General features: G+C 37.0%; 1 non-coding gene across 1 annotated transcript; it reads left to right on the top strand.

Moving 5' to 3' along the window:
• The first annotated feature begins 316 nt into the window (after positions 1-316).
• On the top strand, positions 317-457 carry LOC120361879 (U4 spliceosomal RNA). Its single transcript, XR_005577929.1, has one exon. It is a non-coding gene; the product is annotated as a U4 spliceosomal RNA (small nuclear RNA).
• Positions 458-6220: the final 5763 nt, after the last annotated feature.

Below are 6220 nucleotides of genomic sequence, written 5' to 3'. Positions count from 1 at the left end.
AGGCAACCTAAGTGTTCATCAACAGATGAACAGATAGAGAAAATGTGGTACTTATACACAATGAAATAATATTCAGCAATAAAAAAGGAGATCCAGTCACCTGCAACAACACTGATGAAACTGTTAAGTGAAATAAGCCAGGCACACTAAGACATCACATGTTCTCATTTATTTATGGAATCTAAAGATCAAAACAATTTGAACTCTTGGAGGTAGAGATAGAAGGATGGCTACCAGAGGCTGGGAAGGATGATGGAGGAGGGGGTGGAAGACAGGTGGGGCACCAAAAAAATAGTTAGAAAAAATGAATAAGATCAGCTTTGCACAGTGGCAGTATTGTAACCAATGAGGTTTATCTGAGGTGCTATTATTGCTAATTGAAAACTTTTCCCAATACCCCGCCGTGACGACTTGCAATACAGTCGGCACTGGCAATTTTTGACAGTCTCTACGGAGACTGATTTTTATTAAAAAAGAAAAAATGAATAAGATCTAGTATTTGATAGCACAACAGAGAGGTTATAGTTAATAATAATTTAATTCTATATTTTTAAGATAACTAAAATATAATTGAATTGTTTGGAACAGAAAGAATAAAGACTTGAGAGGATAGATACCCCATTTTACATGATGTGATTATTACATGTTGCATACCTGTACCAAAATATCTCAGGTACCCCATAAATATATATACCTATTATGTACCCACAAAAATTTAAAATTAAAAATTAAAAAAAAAAAAAACAGGCCGGGCGTGGTGGCTCAAGCCTGTAATCCCAGCACTTTGGGAGGCCGAGGCGGGTGGATCACGAGGTTGAGAGATCGAGACCATCCTGGTCAACATGGTGAAACCCTGTCTCTACTAAAAATACAAAAAATTAGCTGGGCATGGTGGCTCATGCCTGTAATCCCAGCTACTCAGGAGGCTGAGGCAGGAGAATTGCCTGAACCCAGGAGGCGGAGGTTGCGGTGAGCCGAGATCGCGCCATTGCACTCCAGCCTGGGTAACAAGAGCGAAACTCCGTCTCAAAAAAAAAAAAAAAAAAAAAAAAAAAAAAAAACAGACTTGGAGATAGCTACAGGAAATTTGTGGGTTCAAGGAAGGTCTCCAGAGAAAAAAAGGACCTGGTCAATTATCTCATAATCTTGTCTTATGCCAAACTGTATTAAAAGGCCAGGTGCAGTGGCTTATGCCTGTAATCCCAGCACTTTGGGAGGCTGAGATGAGCACATTAACCTGAACTCAGGAGTTCAAGACCAGCCTGAGCAACATGGCAAAACCATGTCTCTGAAACAAATACAAAAATTAGCCAGGTATGGTGATACACACCTGTAGTCCCAGCTACTTGGGAGGCTAATGTGAGAGGATGGCAGGACCCTGGGAGGAAGAGGTAGCAGTGAGCCATGATCATGCCACTGCACTCCAGCCTGGGTGACACAGCCAGACCCTATCTCAAATTAAAAAAAAAAAGAACTATAGTAAGAGAGATTATACATATGTCTCTGAGTGGCTGAAAAGAGCTCTCTCTCGCTCTCTCTTTCTCCTTATTCATATGCATGTCTGTATAAGCATTTTTATATATTTGTATGTACATAAAAAATAGATGAAAAAAACAAGGCAATTAACTTCAGGACAAACAGAAAAAAAAACTATACAAAAAAAATACAAATAGGGAAAGCGAGCCATGAGGTTAACATGTAAAGCATAGTTTCAAAGTGCTAAACCTTCATTCCTCATAATAGGAAGTGCAGACATAATGAATAGAATTAATAAATTAAGATATTACAGTATTATTTCAAAATGTGAAAGCAGATATCAAAAGAAATGGATGGAAGATTTTAAAGTATTTGTCTCTGAGAAACAAATCTGAGAATTGGGAAGGGGTGAACCAGTAGTTTGATTTTTTTTCCCCTTGGTTTTATTTTAATGTTAAAACCACATTATAAAGAGTACATTAAATTTAAAAATTATATAAGAACTGCATACCTATTACAATGACCAAATCCAAAGCACTGCAACACTAAATGCTGTCAAGAATGTGGAGCAACAGGAACTCTCATTCATTACTAGTGGAAATACAAAATAATACAGACACTTTAGAAAATAATTTGGCAGTTTCTTATAAAACTAAACACACTCTTACCATTTGATTCAGTAATCATGTTCCATGATATTTAATTAAATGAGTTGAAAATTTATTTCTACTTTGCACAAATTATGTTTCTAGCAGCTTTATTCATAATTGCCCAAAGTTGAAAACAATCAACATGTCCTTCAGTAGGCAAATGGATAAACTAACCGTAATACCTCCAGACAATGAAATATTCCCTGCTAAAAAGAAATGTCCTATTAAACCATGACAAACATGAAGAAACTTTAAATGCAAACTAGAAAGCGAAAGAAACAAATCTGAAAGGGTTACATACTGTATGATCCCAACTATACAATTTCCTCACCATTTTTTCCTTCGAACCAATTGGCAGTTCTCTGAATCATTGCTTTATGAAAAACATAGGTGTATTAGTCCATTCTAGTATTGCTATAAAGAAGTTCCTGAAACTGGGTAATTTATAAAGAAAAGAGGTTTAATTGGCTCACCATTCTGTGGGCTGTATAGGCTTCTGCTTCTGGGGACTCCTTAGGAAACTTACCATTATGGCAGAAGGCAAAGTGGAAGTTGCCATGTCTAACATGGTTGGAGTGGGAGGAAGACAGAGTGAAGGGGAGGTGACAGACGCTTTCAAACAACCACATCTCATGAGTACTCTATTATGGGACACCACTAGGGGGATGGTGCTTAAGCATTAGATACCATCCCCCTGATTCAGTCACCTCCCAGGCCCCTCTTTCAACACTGGGGATTACAATTCAACATGAGATTTGGGTCAGAACACAGAACCAAAGCATAGCAATAGGGAAACACTAACCTAAGACAGTTTCTAAGATAAATATTTAAGATTCTTTCATTATATAAGCCTCCACAGCAATACCCATACAATAGCCCTTGGATCAAACAGACATAGGTTTGGGAAATGCATATACTTTTATCATTTATTTCCATGATTCCTTTTTTTCAGTGCTGTGAAGTAACTTCACCAAGAAGTCATTTAATATGAGTTATAAATGTCATTTCAGAAATAAAATTCTCATAAAATGAAATGATAGTTTCAAAGCACAGCTTGGGTCTAAAATTATTTCTACTTAAAAATAATTCTAAAATAGAATTATTTTTTCTGAAACTTTTTATATGACATAAGCTACATTACAGATAAATGTCTTATCTTTTTATAAAATGAATAAATGCACACAGAGACACCGATTCAACCCACCCTTACTAAACAAATAGCAAATCTTCCTCTTTTGACAGAAGCAAATCTGGATAAGGAAAACTCATAACTATAAACTAATTTTCTTGGGAATTTATGAACAGAGCTGGTGAGAGCCTCTATGTGTCAATGCCACAATACAGAAAACACTTCTCCTTAGGAGCACAGAAAAAAGAACCAGATTAAAATGCAGTTGATAAGAACTGTCTGTCATAATCACACAGAGCTGAGAGGAGCTCTCGCTTTAATGCTTGGCAAACTGTGGGATGATGCCATTGGCTCAGGGGAGTCATCAAGGAAACATAAATATAAAAGAACAGTTTTGCAAGAATGTTTAGAGGCCTTGTTGTAGCAGAAGGAGAATGGGTCTTCAAAATATATTTACAAAGATGAGACACCAGGGAGAAGTCTGAATTTATAATAGTCATCAGCCATAGAAGAAGCTGAAGAGCTTGACATCATTAGCAACAACTCTGTGTAGATTTTTCCACTGTGGGATGTATTTATATGTGAATTTTCAGTAATTATTCCCAGTTCTTCCAATTAAGGTTACATGAAAAATCTAACCTGCCAGAATTAGCATTCTATGGAGGCTTGTCTTCCTGAAATCAGCACCATAGCCAAGGTAGGAAAAAAAAATATTTCTGTCCAGGTCAATTTAAAAATAAATTGCCATCTGCCACCAGCAAGAAAACTTCACAGGCCACATAACGAAGACCCTATTCCAAGGCCATTGTTGAGTATCTGCTGCAGTATAGAATAAAAAAACCAACTGTCCCTATAAGCTATGGGACTCATAGTTATTTTAACAAAATACAGATATTTTCCACTTCATTAAGGCTTATTCAGCTAATCTTTTGTCTTCTCTAGATTCATAGGCACACAATTGACTTGAAAATGACAGTTTCTCTCTCTCTCTCTCTCTTTTTTTTTTTTTTTTTTTTTTTTTTTTTTTGAGATGGAGTTTTGCTCTTGTTGCCAGTCTGGAGTGCAATGGCATGATCTCAGCTCACCACAACCTCTGCCTTCTGGGTTCAGGTGATTCTCCTGCCTCAGCCTCCCGAGTAGCTGAGATTACAGGCAATAAACCAATAAATAAACCAATCAAAATAAAACAATCTGAACTCCTGACCGAAAATGAGACTTTCTCTAAATTTTATCTTTTTAGGTAAAAATAATAACGTACAACCAGCCTTCAGTAGATATTAGAATAAACCAATCTGGGCTGGGCACAGTGGCTCTCACCTGTAATTCCAGCATCTTGGGAGGCTGAGGTGGGCAAATCACCTGAGGTCAGGAGTACGAGACCAGCCTGGCCAACATGGCAAAACCCCATCTCTACTAAAAATACAAAAATTAGCTGGGCATGGTGGCATGTACCTGTAGTCCCAGCTACTCAGGAGGGAGGCAGGAGAATCACTTGAACCCAGGAGGCAGGGGTTGCAGTAAGCCAGGATTGTGCCACTGCACTCCAACGTAAGCAACAGAGCAAGACTCCATCTCAAAAAAAAATAAATAAATAAAAATAAACCAATCTGATAAGCCATCATGTAGCTACAAACATGTCAAGCAGGAAAAAAAAATTGTTAAGATTTTAGCAACTAAACACTAAAATCTAAAGAGCAGAAAAGTTAAAAGCATGAAGCCAAGCTTTCATCAAGTGAGTTAATTGCATTTTCCCATCCTATACCAACATACCACATGGGCTACCAGTACTCTCTCCCATGCTAGGAGGCACCATGGAACTGACCAATGAGAGATACCACTGAGGTACATTGACATCAGCATTCATTCCTGCTATTGGCTGAGGCTTCAAAGTAAAGGAAATTCCAAGATCACAAAGCTCCTTTGTCCAAGATCTAATTGGAATAAGCCTATATGTAGGGTTAAAATTACTTGTGGTTAGCTATGTAAGGAGATTGGGAGTATTTAGATTTTTTTAAATGAATTTTCTTAAAGTGAATTATATTTCAAAATAAACAGGCAATAAACTATTCTCTGTAAATTTTTCGAATTTGTTATATGTTACGATGTTCAAATAATTTGGTCCTTTTTGAAGGATATCAAAATATGACACTTCAAAATATGCCACTATGTCACAAAAATTATTTTGAGATTAAGGCATTTTAGCTCCAAAAATCCCTTATCTGCCTAAAACTAGAGCCTCCCAAAAGAACTAATTGTCATAAATCCTCTCTCCAGAAGCAACTATAATATCAGAGACTAGGAGTGAGTTGGGTACCACATCTAAACGGACATTGACCCAAGACTCGAACCTTCTGTCTGTTCTCCATAGAGCTCATTTAAGTTTCTAAAAAGTTATTTGATTTCCCATAATGCCTTTCTGTTCCTCCCCTTTATCTATTAAAATGGTACATAAGCCCCAAATTCTAATAACACCTTTCAGTTACTCATCATTGAAAGGTGTTATTAGAATTTATTATAAAGGTGTTATTAGAATTGTATGTACTTTGCAAGCATAAATAAACTCTGCTTTTTCTTTTGGTAATCTATCTTTCATCAGTTTAATTCACAAGCCCCCAGTTACTAACCCTGAGTGAGTATAGGAAAAGCTTTTTCCTCCTCTACAGTTCTCAGACAGAGGCCTAATTTGTTTTGGGTACACAAAGAGATTTCTACTCAACAATATGAGCACAAACAGATCTAAAAACACATAACTTCTTTTGCATGTCCAGGCCTCAAATCCTTCCTTGTATTGGCCCTATTATTTGGTAGCATATGGCCTTCAATAGGTGTTTAGTCTCTGATTTAAAAAACTCAAAATTATGATAGCTGCCTCTGGTTCCAAAGTTGAGGCACCAGTTACCTAGGAACAGACTGTCTTGTTAAGTGAGCTATCTCTTGAATGGCAGATATAAGGCAGGCATACAGC

The sequence above is a fragment of the Saimiri boliviensis genome, chromosome 1 (genome assembly GCF_048565385.1).
Source record: "Saimiri boliviensis isolate mSaiBol1 chromosome 1, mSaiBol1.pri, whole genome shotgun sequence".
Classification (NCBI taxonomy): Eukaryota; Metazoa; Chordata; class Mammalia; order Primates; family Cebidae; genus Saimiri; species Saimiri boliviensis.
This window is presented reverse-complemented; position numbering and strand designations above follow the sequence as displayed.